Source organism: Argiope bruennichi, chromosome X1 (assembly GCF_947563725.1).
Source record: "Argiope bruennichi chromosome X1, qqArgBrue1.1, whole genome shotgun sequence".
Taxonomy (NCBI): Eukaryota; Metazoa; Arthropoda; class Arachnida; order Araneae; family Araneidae; genus Argiope; species Argiope bruennichi.
The window spans coordinates 23240089-23262121 of NC_079162.1; the positions used below are offsets into that span (position 1 = coordinate 23240089).

General features: G+C 28.5%; 1 protein-coding gene across 4 annotated transcripts in view; it reads right to left on the reverse strand.

Annotated features, from left to right (window-relative positions):
- LOC129958200 (small conductance calcium-activated potassium channel protein 1-like) overlaps positions 1 to 22033 on the reverse strand; it is a 603543-nt gene that overhangs the window by 22284 nt on the left and 559226 nt on the right. The window lies entirely within an intron of this gene.

Consider the following 22033-nt stretch of genomic DNA (forward strand, 5'->3'; position numbering starts at 1 on the left):
TATAAATTTAGAAAAATAAATGATACGCCAAAGGTATGCATTTAAGAAACAGATGATATACATATAATGATTGAAATTGATAATGATATAATGATTGATCCCAAATAACATTTGTCAAGTCATCAGAGCCTAAATAAATTCATTTGCTAAAGGGTTAGTTATTAAACTACATTTTAATGCCAAATTAAAGAATTCGAATCCTATTTTATTTTGCAAAAGGGGGAAAAAATACTGAATGGACAATATATCCAGAAATCCTGTCATAAACAGACCATCTAGAGAAATGCTATGATCCCTTAGATTTCTTGGGATACTGATTTGATTTGTATGATTAAATTCCTCTTTTGAAGTTATAGAAAGGGGATTAGAGTAAGCGCGCGTCATTTTGAGTTGTATTTCCGATGATATCTGTTCATGAATGTTACGTCCCCTTTACATAGTTTTACGTCGCATCAAATTAAAGACACGACCAGATTTAATGTACAACCTGTCCAAGCAGATCTTTCATGGAATCGACAGTCAAACTCGGGATTCTCCTGCCAAGATAATCAATGAAACCTAATAAAAACCAATTTAGTACATTACTGCGAAATGTAATACAATAAATAAAAATTGAAATTCTTATTAATTCAATTAACTTCTAATTAACTCCATTAACTTCTAAGATTTTCTTGATTATTATTTTCTAATAAAAAATAAATTTATTAGAATTAAATACCTACTTTATAAGAATAAATAGGTAATTTTAATGTAATTAGATAATGCTCGAATTTAGATCTGCTTAATAGTAGGAGGTCAAAAGGAAATTAGAATTCAATGAGGAATATTATTCTAAGATGAATCAGTAAAAGATTAAAGCTTCCAAGAATCATTTCCTAAACAATAATAAAGTGGCCTAAATCAGTTAATTAATTATTCAGCCAGTACAGTAGGATTTCTTTGCACTGAGAGTCATAATGAAGCCGCTCATCATGCGATCGTATCGTCCGTCATTTAAAATGTCAAAATAAAAACATTAAGAAAAGCCGAAACATAATTTCGGAGTCTATTTAATTATGTTGTATACGACATTAATTTTAACAGAAAGCCAACCATTGTGACAGTATAAAAATCTTTTAAGTGATTTTAAAAATCTGTCTTTAACTCGATGCGGTGTGGTATTTCTATATTGTACCCAGTATAGACGCATCATTTTTGGAATTTTTTTTATATGTATTCCATATTCTGAAATATATATCGCTGAGATTCAGATTTTTTTATGATTTGCAGTTTTTTCTCTGAATAAGGATCCTTTAATTCTAACTAATTGGTATTTCTAAAATTCAAAATGTCGTGCTTCTTTAAAGATTACATATATTGGTTCAAAATATAAAAAATATAAAAAAGCGGTACATAAAAAAACAGACTGTGCCTCACACATGTAACTATATAGATGAAGTAGTAGAAAGTTCTATAGCAGTTATGAATCTTTTTCAGTATTATTTGTTATGAATCTTTTTCAGTATTATTATAATAAATACATAGATTTATGATTAATTTTTTATGTACGAATGGTTAAAAAGAAAATTAATTTATGTAAAAAAGGATAATGCAAAAAATAAATTTATCGAAACTAACCTAAGCTGTAATAATTTATTAAACTAACTAACTATTTAATATAAATTACTACGTTTATTAAAATAAGATGTTAAACTATTATCTTATTACATAATGTGTAAACATTATCATCAACTTCCGCCTAATCTCCATAAACATCAGTTGCTCCTCCAAGCGTTACTTTCTAACGCATATGAATCCAAAGGAATTTATCATCTATCCACTCTTTTGCATTCTTCTACTTTTCATTTTATTGTGAATTCAGTCAATTTTTTTTCTAATACACATCCCTTGCTAGTAAAGTTTATCGTGAAAACTATAATCTTAGTAAAATTTACCATTTTTAATTTCAACCCATTGACCGTTCATTGTCCACCATCGTAATATTTGTAAAACGGCTTTTGTTGAAAAAAGGGTAAACATTGGCAATTTTTGATATCGGAGCTAGTATTAAGGCAATTTTCAGAAAATAATTTTTTACGTTTCAATCGATTTTAGGATAATAATCGAAAACGGCATTCTACGTATGGGTCATTATAAGAGAGACTCGCTTGGACGATTTTCTACGTTTTAGTTAAACAAAGGTTTAATTGAAAATACGTTGAGTTATTTTAACCTGAAAAGTCTAATTTGATACTCCATTGCACCCAAAATTTGTCTGATGCACGGGAAACATATTTGGATAGGGGAGTGACAGTTCAGATTTGACCTTTTCATCTGATCACGTTCTGAAAGACGAGATCTGCCTTAAAATAATTTTCAAAGTTCTACGTTAATCTTACTAAATTTATATCCCAAAAAATCACTAAAAATTTTCTTTCTTTTAAATGAAAAGTAGTTATAAAACGTAGGTTTAATTATTAGTAATGATAAATTCACTTTTTAGTTACTATCTTAAAGCAATTTTTTTCATCTATATCAAAATAACCATTTCTAGAGATTATGCTATTAATTTATGCATTTTAGTTAATTTATTTCTGTATTATGAGCTAGATAATGCATCGTTACAGTAATTTAAATGATAATTATGTATGACCACAGTAAAAAATATTTTATGTATTGTATATTTATAGTCATTCTGCCTTACTCATTTTTAAACGGGGCAATGTAAGAGTCTAAATCATAATATCTTTAGATCCAGTACACTTTAATTCTGTATATGCAATAAAATTTAGCTCAGTTACAAATACTTTGCCGGTGCACTTTTTTTTTTAATTTTCCGACTTGTTACTTTGTATTCTTCGTGCATTCAACTTAAAAAAATTAAATAAATTGTAGGCTTGAAAGCTGACTGGCCTCACTAAATTAATGCTTATATAATAATGCAGCTAGTTTTCTTAATAGTAACATGGAGGAATTGTACATATTCTCAAGTCATTTAAAAAATACAGCGAAATCAAATATTTTGAAAAAAATACTTTGACAGAGCAAATATTTTTTTCATATTATTCTTCAAATGAAGCAAAAGTGAAATCCAATCAATAACGCAGTAATTACTAATTCTCTGAAAACTGTTCATTTGTGCGACAATTTGGATCGTTATCGGAAATTCAGTCGCACTGTTGCAAATGACACGCTAGAGTTCCATCTAATTATCGAAACATCAGTGACAATGCTTAATATTTAAATATTCAAGTGAGGAAATGACATAATTGAGTATTTCTGGATGATGCGCTGTGCGGATAACACGCAAAGTATATTAAAATCGTAATGGCTCCAATCATAAATATGTGAAAGTAAATTAACAACGATGGGTCATGCCTCGTACTTCTTGCATGGAGATTGAAGTGAACTGAATAATTCTTAGAGACCTGTCTTGAATAAATTTAATGCTTCAAAAGATCACGTCTGTGCTGTTAGATCAAATATTTCTGTAAACTTTAAGCCTCAATTGCATAATAAATTATAATGAGCCACTAAGAATATTTTAAATACGTCTCACGAAATGTAAATTTTGCCAACAGTTTAGTGTGCAGGGTGTTTCGATATTTTATGAAGTATTTTTATTTGGCGTGTTGCAGAGATATAAGCTGCTTTTTCTGTTTTCTAAAAGAGAATAACATAAATGCCTTGTCTCTTTATCAATTTTTAGATTACGGCTTGTTGAAGTTTTTCTGTCCGTCAGTGCGCTTGTAAGTGCGATAACTCAAAACGCAACACATTAAATAAGTGAAATTTGGCATATAATTTTATGACTAAACCTTTAGATCCATGTTCGATTTTGGTCGAAATTGATTGTTTATTATTGGTTGATCAACCAATTCATTGTTTATCGATTTATCTATCTATGTATATGGAAATATGTCTACTCAAACTGTAACAAAGCTGATAATAAAATTCGATATGTGTTCTTCACATTTAAGTTGTAGATATGCACTAAATTTTGGGTGTAATGGGTCAAAGTAAAGAGATCAAATTTCTTTCTGGATTTTCATCCTATACTCCGTTACTCTACATAATATATTGTACATACAGTACGAGAAAGAAGAGAGTCATCCCTAATTTGCTCTCAGATTTGTAATGATATATTAATAGCTGAGTACAGAAAAAATATATTCACAAATTAGCTATGGATGAGGAGTGAAATTACAGAAATTTAGTAGTACATCATTTGAAGTATCAGTATAGTGTCTGAGTTACCCATAAAAAGTACCAACTTTTCATTTTTTTAAAATATTGCTTTTTAGATTGAAACATCTGCAAAAACATTTATTGCAGCACATTTATTTATATAACACACACATTTATTTATATATTAGATTGAAACATCTGCAAAAACATTTATTGCAGCACATTTATTTATATTATAAACATTTATTTGTTATGCATAATGCATAACAAACATTATATTTGTTAAAAGAGCATCACCTCCTTAGTGAAGCAAACAACAACAACAACAACAAAACCTTGTGTAGAATTTTAGAACACAATGCAAGATATCTGAAGGACCTTTTAACACTAAGTGAACCAAAGAAAGCCTTCCAGAAGATGAAAACTGCCTTTAATAAAGCAGTTTGATAAAGCTCGATAAAACTATATTTATAAGTATTAATGAATATTTAAGTCAAAAGTATATATAAAAAATTACTTTTTTTTTTTTACTTAAAGAAATCTATTTTTCTATTCAATAGAATACATATTTTCCCTAATACAGTTAATCTTTCTTTAAATTTCATATTCTTTTCTAAAGAAAGAAAAATGTCTTAGATATATGCTTCAAAGGATTTATTGCTAAATCATTGTTTTCGGAAGTATCAGTGATCAGAATGTAATGCAATTCACAAAGACTTTCTTTCTTTCTTTTTTTTCTTTCTTTCGTTTTTTTTTTGTAAATTGCTTTAAAATTTTTGCTTTTTTTTGGTTCCATTATCTCTATATTAGGAAGATAAATGCATATTATTGTTTGTGCATATTATATATATATATATTATATATATAATTTGTCAAACTGACGTCGTTTTAGTACACTGTTATTGGGCATTAATTTTAGTATATTTTTGACTATTCGAAGTATTGTACAATATCATAAGAATACTGTAGAATATTTTATACTACATCAGATACTGAGTATTTCAAATTTAAAGATGCTATAAAGTGTTTTGGATACAACGGCGATGTTTAAATAAATATTCATTCTGTAATGAGATAATACTATCATAAAATTTTTTTAATTACTTAATCTAAATATTTTTCAACGAACCCAAATAAATTGAAGCGATTTATTGTCACAATTAAATTCGATTAAAAAATATTAGATAATACCTCTAGAATCAGAATCTAGATGGCAGCACAGTCGAACTGTCATGAGCAAGAGCTTGGATAACGTTCGGTGGGTTCCGATCAATTTGTTTTCAGTTCAACCGGTAGCATGTTTTTAAGACAATTACATATTCCTTCAAATATATTAAATGAAAAGCAATTCACATTAAAGATCCTAAAACATTTGAGGATAGTTTCATAATTGTAGAATGTTAAATTATAAAATCGTTTTCCAATTGATGCAGATACTGCGTAGTGACAATATTTGCAAACAGATTTTTGGGAATTGAATATTTATAGCTTCTCATATCCATGGAAAGGACTAAAAATGAAAGATAATGTGTGAATCTCGAAGATTTTTATAGACTACTTTCAAATAATTTGTATAAATATTTTGCATCATTGGTAATATATTATTGGCGAGATTTAATGCGAAGATTTAATGCTGATATATTTATAAGAAAAGCTAATGATAATTCACTGCATAGAAGTAATTAAAAGCATGAAAAAATGGCTTTTTTTAAAAATAAATATAATTAAAGAATAGTTCCTGCTAAATATAATTAAAGAATAGGTATTCACAGCTCCTGGAAATTCATGTGTCAAACCTCATACGTTACAGAATGAATATCAAAAACATGTCTGCATTATACACAATAAACAGCAGTCAATGGTAATATTAATATTTAAAATAATGGCAAAATATGCTTGGCCTATTTTCACCCAAAAGTATTAAAATATGGATCGAATCAATGACGTCATTACACTTGATACTATTCCACTAATTACATTTATTACATATTTTTTCCTTGTCACCAGAAAAAAATTAGTTTGCTTTCTATTTTACACTTGAATTTAGTTATAAATTTTACCATTTATCTTTTAAGGAATTACAAAAAAATACTAACATGTGCACTAATATAACTATTTAATATTTATTCCGCCTTAATTCGTTTTTTAAGGTTTAAAAGTTTTTAATGTAGTTTATTTAGATTTTTAGCATATTTTCCTACTGTTCCAACAGTAACTCGAACATTCTTCTAGAATCAATTTAATCAGAGATATTAAAAATGTAGAAAGTTTTCATAAATAACTTTTTAAGATTTTATAAATTGCTTTTTAAAGAGGCAGAGCCAAAATTTAGTTTTGGTAATTAAATCAACTCAATATGGATTAAAATAACTTTTGGAATGGTTTCGTTAATTCATTTCTCTGTATTACAGATTACTCTAGTGTGATAATTTTTTTATAATCCACACGAAAGACAATCGAGTACTCATTTGTTTGTTAAAGGAAATGGGCCTGCATGTTATGCTGGTTGTCTTAATTAAAAAGAATATTAAAACATGAAACAGGGTTAGTAGGCATGATCTTTCTTTAAAAGAACTTATTTTAACGAAGAAAGAATTTTCCAACACATTCAGGCTTTTCTGATACTGATTTTTTAAGCAATACAATTTTGGCGAGAATATATATATATCGATATTTGAAAATCATACAGAAGCTCTCTAAAGAAAGGAAGATTGAAATGAATTCTGTATACGCACATAATGGTTTTTATTTATGTTCAGATGAACGTACTTTATGAAGATATATTATCGTAAACAGAGAAATCAGTAGCTGTAACCAGTATGTATGAAGTAAAAAATAATGCAAATACTTAATTGTTTGAAATTCGGTTTTACAGACAAAAGCAAAGAGAGCGAGCGCTGTGTTTAAAACGAAAGCATTATTCTTGTAAATTCAAGTATGCCAATAAAACCTTTGAATATAATTATAAATTTAAAAAAAATCAAATTATTTAATGAATTTAAGATAAAATGAATGTTCTTGGTTATGGAAGCAATTTTCCTGAGGTCACTGTGATTGATGGCAGAATATTGGATTGAGACCCAAAAAGCACTTGCATAGCACTGGTATGGAGACGAAATGCTGGGATGGTCACAATATGAAATTACTGAATATATTTTAAAGTAGCTCTCTTGTAATTTGAAAGTTAAATAATTAAATTAAACGGAACACTTATTTCGACTTATTTAATTAAAAATTTTATTTTATTTTAAGAAATTAAGCACTAGATCTTTTTTTGCTTTTAATAGTGCAATAAAAAGGCAAAATGTTGTTTTTCTAAGAATATGTAGATTAAAAAAAATCCTAAAATCATAAGTAGTTGTTAGAAATATTATAAATAAACTGGAATTTTAACCTTATTAATATTATATTTAAAATTTTTAATGAATATACAGAAATTTTTTCCTCACGATATTAATGGTGAATTAATCATTAACACTAATTAATTAATTTCCTTACCATATCATTTGGAGAGCCCCACGCTTTTATAATTTAATATTAATATTCATAATTTTGATTAATTTGTAATTTTTAGAAAAGAGAGTTTAAATTCTTACGTTTTAGAATTAATTATATTTCATAATCCATTTCTAGTAACTTAATGAACTATAATACTATTAATATTATGAATTTTTGTTCAGATTCATTATCGGGTGGAGCCTCTCTCAGAAAATCAAAATTTAATTAGAATTAATTGAATGATATAATTAAGTTCTAACACTATCGAAATACTTTATCGTCTTTGAAAACATTTAACTCCACAAAATATTTAAATTCTAACGCATCAAGAAGCGAGTCGATTAAATAACTTCATTTTTACAAACAATCAAACTGAGCAAAAATTGCAAAAAGGGATATTATGCTTTTTGTTAAATTAAAAAAAAAACTTTTTCAGAAGTTGCTATTTCTTTTTTACTCTGAAGAGAAAATGCTGCCTTTTCTTAATTAGTATATTTAAATAACAAATCTTTCCTATTATAATCTCTAGTTTATCGATTATATCTTTTAAAAGTTTGGGGATTAGAATACAATATCAGGAGAAAAAAAAAGAATACCTTTTTAATAACAAAAAGATATGAAAGTTCTTAAGCGGTAAAATGAAAGCTAGATTTCGGTTCTCTAAAGATTACCATTCCATTGCCTAGGAGATACATTTCTGAATTTCCTCGCTATATTTATCTTCTGCGAAAACTAACCAAGTACTGAATAAGAGATGCCTTATAAATATTGTACAATTCATTTAGTTGTAATCGAAATGTTGATTCAAAGCATTAGAACCTTAGGATATTTTGAAAATGAATTCATAGAAATTCCAATAGAGCAAAGAAACAAAGAGAAATGAATTCTGACAAAAGAATGTTACGGAAGTGGAAGAATGCATAAGATTGAAAATTCCAGCTCAAAGATTCAAAGGTGAAGAATGTATTGACTGCATAGAAGGAAAGGAATTAAAAAAACATATTTTTCCTGAAGTAAGTTGATCGTTAAATTCGATTATGAGTCAGCAAAATGTAGAATGAAATTCGTCAGTTTTTACTAAGAGTGCGAGAACACATACCAAACACTGGAAGAGATTCCAAAATTTATTAGTGTTTCATCTGATAAATAGTTCTGAAACTATTTGATTGATTTTTCCGAAAGACAGGCATTTAAAACGTAGAGTTCTTTAAATTAAACAAAGATTTTTATCTACAATTCAATTAATTTTATTTTTCCTTAAGTAAAATATCATTCTATTAGTTTCAAAAGTTGAATAAACAAAATCTTCAAGACTAGATGGCTCGCTATTCTGTATTTTAAGAGCATTCGATTCTTGTTTGGAGTTAAATTAAATTCTTTGATATACGTTTTTGTTCAATATTTTTGATATGACATATTTAAGAATAACAAGAATAAAAGAAAAAATTTAATTTCTAAACTAAATGAATTCTTTAAATTTTAATTTTCTCTCACTTATGAGCTTATTTTAAGACTTATAAAATAAGTCTACCTTTCCTTTAAACATATTTTTAATACTTTTCTGAATTCCAAATACATTTATGTAATTCTGTGTGAATTTATATAAAAAAGACATATATTCAAACGAAAAAAAAAAAATCAAGAAATATGCTAAGTCTTCCACAGAAATATGAACATAAAATTAATCAATAACAAAAACTGCTTTCAGGAAGAAAATATTTGACTTGCTAATTGTTTCGTTTCAAGTTCTGTAGAATTCTGTTTCAAGAGTAATTTTTATGCTGATCTGGCAGTAAAAGAAACAAAGCAAAACAAGAAACAAAAAGGAAATCATGAAACCTACATCCATTCAAACAAAAATTTTCACTAAGGCTATTTGTTTTGTATTTGAATTATGAAATTATTATAATTGAATTATTAAGTATCAAACTCATCAGCACCGTTCTTTAAATTCTCTTGAAATATAGGTATTAAGTACAAATTATCTGGATTAAAGATAATTTTTTATATGTAATGAAAAATTATTTAATAAAGAATTTTTGTACAAGCAGTAAAGAAATAATTGGAAATTATAAAATTTATAATGATTCAAACAGAAAAATATATAAAAGCTTTTGTGTTATATGCATGGATAACTAGAAGCAATTTAATCAGCAATAAACATCACTTAAAAAAATATGCTATTTAACGTCAGGATTTTTCTATTTTATAAATAAATACAAAAGTGTGAATAAATGTTGAAGAAAAACATTTATCAAATAGATAAAAGTTTTTTCAATGGTAGTAAAAATTGACATAATCGAATACACATAAAGAATGTGACATTTCAAATGAAAAATGATTAATAGTTTTTTTTAATTATGTTTAAATTACGAATGTTAGAATAATCAAAGATCGTTTTCAAGAACGAAAAATCAGATTTGTATTGTTTTACAAAATTTGTACAGCGGAAGAAAAAAAAAATTATTATTTATTTAATATATAATTTTAAATTTTACACTAGCAATAAAAAGTAGCGTAATCGTGGAGGTAATACCTGTTTAACCGGATGAAACAAGTCAAAACCTTCAATTTCTTGTGAATTATGAAATTTAATATTTTAGTTTGGAATAGTTTAGTCATAGAAATTTTTTAGGATGGAAGAGAGAAAAAACTTATTTAATAAATAATTGCAAACAAATAGAAAGCAACATAATGGGGGAGATTATCAGAATCAGTTATACCATCCAATTATATTTGGATACGAGAAAATGAAGTAAGCATGTTCTAGCTTCCCCTATTGGTTATAATAATTATGAGGGATTAATGAGGGATAGTTCTTCTATTTATTGTTACAAGGCAATGAATTCATGCGATGTCACAATCATACGACAACCATAACCTATGTACGTTATCAAATATAACCACACGTTGTTTTATGCTGTAATATGTCGTTTTCCTCCTTTCTTCCAGTAAGATACGCGAAACTACAAAATTCAGTTGGTATTACAAATTTGCTGTGTATCATTCGAGTACGAATTGATTCCAAGATAAATGAAAAAATGATTATTTCTAAAAACAACTTTTTCAGAAACAAATTATTTAGCTTCAAGATAAAAAAAGTAATTCCATAAAAAAAAGCGGAAAAATTAAATAAAAAGTTTAAATGTGATAGGCTTTTCTGTTGGGCGCAGAAAGGAAACTTGTATTTTTTTTTTTTGGTGAGTGTTGGTTAAAAAATAGACTTGAAACTCACTTACATTGTTCCCAACCGTAACATATTCATATAAAACGGGAAAAATAGAACTGTGAATAAAAGTAGGCGAGAAAATTTTTACTGACCATTTAGACGCTGATGTTTGTAGTAAAAACTTTTGGTTAAAAAATTCGTTGCACTAAATTATGCAAAATGTTTGCAATAGGGAAGTGCCATTTTTCGAGAACATTCATTCTTGATTCTTATATCTAGGATCACCTTCTTGTTTTCCGGTGTTTCCTGGATTCTTTTAACTTAGTGGAATTTTCTTTTCCTAAAATAAATTTTTTCTTACAAAGAATTCTTAACAAATCTTGCATTTTGTGCAGTGGCGGCTCGTCTATCGGGGCTGTAGAGCTGCGACAATCCCAGCATTATTTGAAAACCATACTTTTTTCTTAAAACCTAAAACCACATTATTTGAAACCATATTTTTTATCTTACATTTCGAAACCTTTATTAATTTTTATTTCTGATAATTCATAAGTATGAACGAATGCAAGTTAAACTGTTTGCTAATTTGCCAATTAAAATGTGAAAAGCTATTGCTTTTCCTCATAGAATCACCGCGGATATAAGTTTAAATCAGGGGCTTTTTGATTCACAATACCTAACAGCTCTTATTTATGCCTAAAACTGTTTAATGCGTGTCTTGATCTGCGTTTAAATTATGGGCAAAAAGGCGAAAAATGGGGTTTCCAGAGCTGCTCTTGGACCAGCATTTTCTTATTCAAAGGGAAAAATTTTAAACTGGCACTATTGTGTCTTGTATTTTCCTATTTTCTCCTTATTAACCTGGTTTCTTTTGAATTTATTTACTTCAATTTGATATTCAGGTAAGGGAAATAATTTCGGCTTAGAACATGCCATAAAATTATTAAAATGTTTTCTTTATATGTCTTTCAGGAATCAGTTATTCCAATAAAGCTACTTTACAGAACAAGATATACATAACAACTTATTTCGGAATTTTTTTTTGATAATTGAAAAGGAGAATAACAATTTACACGCTGTTATAAAATTGTCTTTTCGATGCAATTGTTTAAATATAGTTTTAATTCAACTTCATTGAAAAATCGTTAAATACTGCTTATTTAATTTTGTTAAAATGGAAAATAAAATCAAAATCTTGCTCTAATTATAAATTAAAATAAAAAATGTAATAGCAGTTTTTGTTTTGTTGCACAAAGAAAAATATTCCGATCGTCAAAAATTTTGACCTTGGCATTTTGATGAATCAGAACATTTCATTAACCATCTTGATTCTTAAAAAAACATTTTTGGAGTTATATATGCTTATCTAAGAATATGATTATTCAAAAAGGCAATAAGCTAGACAGATGAAGTTTTGTATACACTACCTAAATTAAAACTGTAGACTTGTAGCAAAATTTTATCGAAATTTATTAAAGGGAAATTCGTCTGATGGCACTTCAAGGTGCATGGTGCAAGGTTAAGTATCAAAAACTTAAAAACGCATCGAATTAGATAAATGAAATTCGCCGCTTTATTTTACTACTAGAATTTCAGATCCGTATCAAAGTTCATACCAAATCTGTCGAAGGGTTGATTGTTTGCTGATTTATCTATTATTTCTTATTTGAACATAATAACTAAAAATCACTTGAAACCAAATAAGGGAATTTCAGTATATGATCTTTACACTAAAATTTTAGATCCCTTTCTAAATTTGGTCAACATGCATCAATGAATAGGTTGTCCATATGTATGTGATCGTGGTACTTCAAACACAATAATTAATATAAATAAATTTTGAAATGTGGTCTTGAGACCAAACCATGAATTTTTGTCGGTGGGTAGAGGCTCAAAATGCATACTCAATTCTCTTCAGTTCAGTATAAAGTTAAACACAAAATGAGTCCTATGGTGCAAATATAAGAGAAAAGTCGAGGGTTTTATATTCCAGTTGGTTTGGATCAAGGTTATATTTCAACCTTTGAGAAATATGTTTTATAGTTAGCTCTAATGGATTTTGAGTTCACAAGCCGCCACTGATTTTGTGTATAAATATAGATTATTCTATGGAAAATGCTAGTGAATTAACTCTTGAGAATGTTAAAGCATAAAGGGAATATTGGAAGTTGTTTATGAAGCTACTGAGATAAAAGAAATAAGAACATGATCATAATAATTAATATCTAAAAATAACAAAGTAGTATAAAAGGATAGATACCAGTAAATTATGAAAATTGAGAAATCTTTGGGCAGAATTTTTCCACTTTATACTACATATTTACATACAATGAATGAAAATTCATACGATGAGCAGGAATATATGAACAACTGTAAATTTATCATGGTTTGCTGGGTTCACTTAAGTTCGTTCTCTCTCTCTCTCTCTCACTCACTCACTCACTCACTCACTCACTCACACACACACACACACACACACACACACACACACACACACACACACACACACACACACACACACACACACACACACACACACACACACACACACACACACACACACACACACACACACACACACACACACACACACACACACACACACACACACACACACACACACACACACACACACACACACACACACACACACACACACACACACACACACACACACACACACACACACACACACACACACACACACACACACACACACACACACACACACACACACACACACACACACACACACACACACACACACACACACACACACACACACACACACACACACACACACACACACACACACACACACACACACACACACACACACACACACACACACACACACACACACACACACACACACACACACACACACACACACACACACACACACACACACACACACACACACACACACACACACACACACACACACACACACACACACACACACACACACACACAAAAAGATGCCTGTGAGGATAGAGATAGAGAGAGAAAGAGAGAGACAGAGAGACCAATGTACATTTTAGTCAGTTCGGTATTTTAGCAAATACTAATTACAGGTGCAATAGAATGTTATTTATTTTGGATCAATTTTTGCCTTTCAATATGAATACAATGACAAATAATTTTTTTAAACTTTCAAACTGCAAGTTGTTTTTAATTATTATTTACATGCAAAGCTTCTGAATAAGCCGAAATACTTTTGAAATGAAGCCATTTTGAATTGATGTTTTATCTTTTTTTAAACCTTTTAACTGCGGGATGTTTTTAATTATTATTTACATGCAATGCTTTCGAATAAGCCAAAATATTTTTGAAATGAAGCCATTCTGACTTGCTGTTTCATCTTTCTTTAAACCTTCTAACTTCGGGATATTTGTAATTATTATTTACATGTAATGCTTCCGAAAAAGCCTTAAATATTTTCGAAATGAAGCCATTTTGAATTGCTATTTTATTCAACTATGAATAGGTCACTCCGCCATTTTAAAGGGAATAATTATGCAAGATATATCTATTGTTTGAGGCAAGAAGGATTTTCAGCTTGGTTCAAAAAATTGCTTTAAAGTAATAGAGAGAATCATTAGTAGTTTCATTACCAGCTTATCTACATGAATATCTACAAAACCCCTCATTTGTACTGGAAGAAAATATCATATTGTATGGGATGTTTGCAAGGGTATCTCTATGAGTAATATTTAGTCTAAAGAATACAGAGATATTTAAGAAACTGTTAAAATTAATGCCCGTAAATAAAAGTAAAAATGTTAGATTGGCCACAAATAATTGCTTTTCTGAATAATTAATGTTTGAAACAAAACTAATTTTAATTTCCTCATGTTCATTTGGTTGAAAACAGACCTTAGAATCATAAAATACTTATTACAAGAAAAAAATTATCATAAAAATGAATAATGAATATCATAAAAAATGAATAATCAAGAAAATAGTGTTAATAAAATAAATGTATGAAAATATAATTCCACGCTTGGAAGTGTTAAACAGCAAATTAGCTAACACGTCTTGATAATTAATTGTTAAAGTAATAACAAAATGTTCGTGTACGATTTCATTTATAATTTTGATGTCATATTGTATTTCATTCTTCCTAGAAAGAAAGATATGCTATACAAGGTCTCAAAAACTAAGGCAATACCTTAGGATTATCGAAGGATTAGAATTGATAGTGCTTCTGTTCGTGTTAAATGTAGAAAATTCAGACCTGCAGTTTCATAATGAGTCAGTTGACCTTATTAGAAGCACTTAGTGAATTTAATCGACTAGTGAGATTGCTAAGAATCTAAGCATATCCAAATTAATCATTGAAAATCACTTTAACAGTTTAATTACTATTCGAAGTGCAGGTCGTAGTGGTATTTCGATTGATTGAGCCGTACGATCTTATTATAAACGGGCGTTTATGTGATAAAATAAATTCACGGTGACTATTAAGTATTCATCAAAATAAAAATATCAAAATTTAATTTTTTTAAATTCTTAAATTTGAACAAGTTTTAAAATAATAATTGATTTAACTTTCTAAATTATATAAAATAAATATATCACTGGTAACATTAATTTGTTAAATATTTTTGTCTATTAACTCAATTTGATATTTGAGAATCATAATTTAAAGTCATTTATTTCTGTAATATGGTTTAGAAAATTTAGAATAACCAAGAATGAATGATAATTTTAAGTGAATTAAATAATTTTTGAACATTTTGTAACTTTTCTGAATTTATTTCATTATTTAAATTTTTTTATTAACATGGTATATTCATTATATTGATAATGTAAAATTAAGTCTTAGGCTTTTTTTAAAAATAAGCTTATTCTAAGCACTTAAAACATTAAGATTACAGGATTAAGGATAACAAATCAAACCAATAATAAATACATACATAATCAAATTAACCAATACAATATATTTCTATAGATTTAATTTTCTAGAAGTTTTAAAATTTTTAATTTTTGTAGATTTAATTCTAGTAGACTTACTTTAAAAAATTAAAAAATTACCATGTTTACAAAGTAGCCAATAGTTTGGCTTATAAAGAAGAAAGAGCTGGATTTGATCTTGCTACACCAAACTATACGATTGTAATTGGTTATCTGTTAGATAGCGTGATTAAATTCTACACAAACTAAAAAAAAGAATGAACTTTTTTGGTTATTAAAACATATATTTTAAATGAGATGGAATTTAAAAATTAAATGAAGGAATGAGTTTCATATAATAAACGAGAAATTTTGATCACCCCCCTGACAGTTTAGTTTTTCCTACTCCTTAAATAGTTGGGACATTTCATTTTGGGAAATTGTAAAGTGAAAGATTCAGCAAAGAATACATAGAAATTTATTGAAATTTGAAAATTCCATTCAATTTTTATTTGGAATCATAACATTTATGAAAAATTAGTTTTTCTATGTGTCAAAAAACAAAAGTTGTCTGCAGAAGTGACACTTTGGCAACATTAACTAATTGTCCGGAATTAGCACCATCGGAAGGGAGTTTTTGAATGAGATTGGCTTTAATTCAAAGAAAAGTACATGAGCTACTGCCTTTGATATGAGAACATCTCAGCTCAAAATGTGAGACACTTTCACCCTAAATATGCTGACTTATTAAATGAATGCCAGGGTTTGAAGTTACAGAGGGTACTCGCAGACTGACTTAGAAATTTTGCATTGCAGTCAGATAAATAGGGCAGAATCTGAACAAAACAAATTCTTCTTTCTCAACTTCCACATTATATCAGTTTACAGATTATTGATTATTCACGCATTAATTAATAATTTAACCTTCAATAGGCTCACAAAAAAGTAGGGTCTTAGATAAAACCGAGATCTAAACAAACAATCACCTGATGCCGAAGAGGAAATCTAATATCATATATGCAAAAGTTAGTCCAAGTTATTGTGTTGAAGATATAAAAGTTCAAGAATTGAGGAGTCAGAGAGTCTGCTGCACCTTGAATCCAATGCAGCAATATTTTTGGTAGCAAATATAGAGGAGGGAGGAAACGGTTCTAAAAAGGTTAATTTACAGTTGCTGTATCTTTACCGTGTTAACATGAATTGGTCTTCATTATAATTTGAAGGAAACTTCCAGCACCAATTTTGAAACTGTATAATGTCATTTATGAATTGTTAAATTTCTTACAATGAATTTATTTTTATTACTTTGTGATATTTTGTACGCCATTCTATTTCATTTTTGTACGCCATTTCTATTTCATTTTTTGATGATTTCTATGTTTTTCTTCCTGAGAATACGTTTTGTTTGAGTTCTTTATTACATTTGCAATTTTAACATGTATAGTTTTATGTCCTTACGCATAAAAAATACGAATATAAAACTCAAAAATTGTTATTTTTCATTTCTTTTGTTTTAATTTTCCACCAAATTCTCTCCATGTTAGCAAGGAAATTTCTGTTTGGTGTAATTGGGCAAATATATTTTATCCTGAAAGAAACAACTCAATAAAGTACGTTTTTGCGTTTTATCAGTTAATTTTAATCCTGAAAGGAATCATATTTGGAATTTAAATTACAATTATTGTTAGCGATCTTTGCTTTTGAAGCCCATTAAAAGTCATAGTCATTTGTATTTGTTTCCGTTGTTTCAGACCTATTGTGGTTTTAAATCAAAATGCAAATTTTTAGTTAGATGTGACGTATAAAGTACTTTTAGCTACCATAAACCTTTTATAGCTACAATTAGGTCAGGTTTTCTCTTAATTTTATTCATGGATAACATAGGATTATTCATTTATGCTGTCTAGAGTAAAACACTATTCTATGATACATGAAGAACTTGAAAAGACTGTTTAATTATTGTTTAAAACATGATTGGTCAAAGTTATGTACCTTAAAATTAAGAATTTTGTATATTTATATATTCATGATAATAATCTATATATTTTCTGCTTCAACAAAAATAAAAGTTCTTCTAGATAACGCATCTTGAGTATTAGACAATAAAAGTTTCATCTTTCGAATTAAGAAGTTAAGTAGTAGGATGAAAATTTTCAACATTTTAAAAATACATTAATGAACTTCTCCCATGTCCATGTTTTAAGGATATTTGAGAATCTTAGGTAAGAGACAGCGGCGCAAAAGCAAAAATGTCCAATGAAACGGGATCACACGTCTTCTGGAGTTTGCGTTTCTAGTTTACAAAAAAACACTATATTGAGCGGAAAATATTTCGCAAGGGATAAAGCAGTCGGTGGGTGCTTAAAAAGAATAGCTGCCATGGTGTAGTATAGTTCAAAACCAAAGTGCAAGCCTGAAATGACTATAAAAGGGTAGCTGCGACTCAGAGGATCCATTTTAACGATATTTTATATTGCAAAATAGTCGACTGGTTATAATGTGGACAAATGCCGATGAAATTATTACAGGGACTAGGAATCCGTCAAAGTATTGTATCTGGAATATAGCGATGGTTACAAGAGAATGGCAGAATAAGTAGACATTTCAAGACAAATTCTCTCCGGGTTGCAATATCTCAAAAGCGACATTTTGTTGAAACTATCAAGAGAAATCGGAGAAATATTACAGGTGATCGGTTCCGATTTCTGTCAGCATCCACTAGTAACACAATTTAAAAAAACACTTTGAGTTGATTGTTTAAAATATATTGTGTATTTGTCTCAATTTTATCAGATGTGTTGCACTCATAGCAGATAAGTGCCAGTTAATCGCGAGCAATGAACCTTTTAGCTGGATCCCAGAACAGTGGGCCTGAGTGTTGTGTTATGACAGAGCTAAATTTTCCATTCAACTCGTTCCACCTGGAAAACATCAGGTACCATTAAAATCCAGAAAATGTCTGACCTGAATATCACCATTATGCTGATTCTGGACAGCTGGTTTGGAATAGCAAGATGCAGATGTGAGTATTACAGGATCTAGGAATCCATAAACGTAGTTTCTAAAATATATATGCAAGTTCAGTGCAAAAACATGGTAGACTGGATTTAGTTGGATTTCATTTTTCAACATGTTCGGCTATTCAAAGTTGAAATGACCGCAGATTTTGTCTTTATGGATAATAACGCCCATCCTTATGGTGTAATTACCGTTTTGAATGACTTAAATAGGATATCTTTTGTAGGATGTAGTTGGCTCCTCGGTCCTCTATTTAAAATCTGTTGGATTATACTCAGGCTATGGGTTGCCATTTTCAAAGTCTATTCCAGTAGTTCGGATAGTATTTATTCAAAAGCGATACAGCTGAATAATTTTATGCTACTTCTTATAGGATAAATGATTATAACATTATAAGGAATAATTGTATTTAGGAATTTTCGAACATAAGAACTGTTTGGGGTCGGACATCTTTCCAACTTAGTATTACCCAATGTGATGGTACTTGGACACAACTTATTATCCATACATATAATCACAAACTCCTGATAAGGAACAGATTCTATATCTATCAAATTCTCTTACAAAAATTGAAATTTAATTTTAAAGGTTAAAAAATACATTGTATTTGAAAGCTTAAAAACCATAAGTTAAAAAAAAAAAACTTCTTTAAAATTTTTTGTTATTTTCTGCTAGGTTGAATGTATTTGAAAGATGGGCTTTGTAGTTTGACATTCTTACTCCAAAGGTTATCAAAACAATATTTTCGGATTGAACTCTAAAGAAACACTTTTGAATATCTAACACGATCTGCATAATAAGGAAACAAAGATCCGTATAAAAAAACTGTATCGGATACTTAATGACATCTTAGTTAACATGAGGAGTGGAGTTCGGTTCACTAATTTTCTGTCACTCCATATGTTTCTATCAAGCTTCAAAACTTGTGAATTTTAGTAGCTTAATTCAGCAGAGCAAGATTATCTCTTCATTCAACCATCCAACGTAGAGCTTAACCAGAAGGTTTCTCCGGTGATTAATTGATCAAAGTTGGGGAATTCTAGTTTTACGAAAGTTTATTTCCTCCACAGGGAGTTAAGAGGCAAGCTTGAATGAGAGAACAACTATGATCAAATGATACATCGTTGTTTCTCCTTTCTATGAACAACGCATCTTTATCCTTTAATTAAGAGTAGTGAAAGTACATTTTTTTATTTCAGAGGTCATGTAGATAGACCTTTTAGGCAGAAGACAAATTCTTTCATGTAACAGTTGATACCAGTTTTATACATATTAGAAAAGGTGCGTAGTGATTATGCTGGAAATTTTGATTTACTACTTTACATTTTTGTTTTTGATTTGACGTATCTAAAACAAATGAAAAAGATTCTTTAAAATGGTATTTACTTAAATTTGAAAAAAAACACAACAACTTTGAAATAAAAGGCCCGCAAAGATGTGAACAATAAAATTATAACCCATGAATGACAAAGAATGAATGAATATGATTAAAACCCATGAATGACAAATATTTATCCTTTTATACTAAACTAAGATTCTTGCATTGCTATTGTAAATTTATTTTAAAAATGATTCAATTCGCATTAATAACTTAAAAAGTGAGGACAAAATTTAATACAGATCTTTGGAAATGAAATAAGGGAAAAATGAGGAATAAATGCTTCCCAATGTTTTAATAAGTCGAGAATCAAATAAAAGAATGTTTCAAAGAATATTTTTCTGTAAGTATTGGCTATTAAAGAATTCTTCAGGAGATAATGAAAATACAGTTTTTGTTAGCATTCAAAAGAAAAAAGAAATAAAAACAAAAATAACACACATTATGGTATTGATGGTACATTAAATTTTAATTTAATTTAAACTTGATCCTCTTAAGCAAAATGTGATTCACTATAATATTTAATAGATCGGAAGGTAAATTCAGCCATTGTGTTTTAGATTTGGAACACTTGATATGTCTTAGTGTTTTCTCGACGTGTAACGGCATTTAACCCCTACAGAAATACAAGAATTTTTGAATTAAAATTGCAGAAAAAAAGATTCAATCAAAAGTTGAAACAAGTTGTAGAACTTTCAATTAATGATTTTGAACTAATTGTTTTTACCAAGAATGTTTATATAAGTGTGTAATTCTTGTACATATTTGTTGAAAGTTTGGTCCCGATTTTTATATAATTATAATAATGACAATGCCATGAAAACTCCGGCTTACTTATCTAGTAAAATAAAAAAATAAATATTTGTAAAAAAGAAAAGATTATCTTTTGCACGATAAATTTTTTTTTACAGTATCATTAATCAGGTCCTAATCTGAAATTAAAGTTTACTGAAAAAGAGTAGAATATTGAAGGAGAATATGTTACCACTCTCCAAGAACTAAAAAATGTTAGTTTTTAGCTGATTGATTGAGTAAAGCTTATCAGTGATTTTTAGAATCAGATCTGATAATTTTGAACCGTGTTTGCTTAACAAGGATAGGGTGAGCTTCTTCAAATCTCTATTTGCATGATTCATAATTTAATGTAGCTTATATTTATTCAGATCTCTGGTGATCTGTTTTGTAAGTTCAAGAGAATTTTTGTCTCAGAAAAGAAAGAGTTCTCTTCTTGAATTGGTAAAATATCTGATCGATAAGACTGAAAAGTTTTCCCATAAGTATTACAAACCGTAATGATCCGTTAATGTTTTATATGAATATAAAATTTGATGCATATTTAACAAAAATTTCATAGTATGTACAAATTGTAAAAATAATCGGAAATAGTAGAAATAATAGTAAAGGAAAAATAACTGAATAAATAATTAACCACATAATTATATCCCACAAGATCTACATTTGACTCTGCGTAATCTAAAATAGTCTTTGCCGTCCTATTTTCATGCGAAAATCTTCTAACTATCCAAAAAGTAGATGTTAAAGGATATTTAAAATGAACTAATATTATCATAAATAAATAAATTAAGATATATGAATTTGAAAAATTTTAATAAAAAGACTGAAATAATGCGGTTTTCTTAATAATATTTACTTAAATAGGATATTCAATAAAATGTGATGTAGTCATCTTATTTTCAAATTATCCTGAAAATTTCATTCCGATACATTTGGGATCGCACTTCACAAACTAGGAACGCTCTCACTCTAGAGCTAAAATAAGTTCATAGAAAGAATATGGAAGGAACAAAGAGAATATTATATTCTTTATAATAGCCCACTTTTATGTTCATAAATAGTTCTGCATTTATTAGAATCTTTAATTAATGCAAAGTAATTTTCGGTGC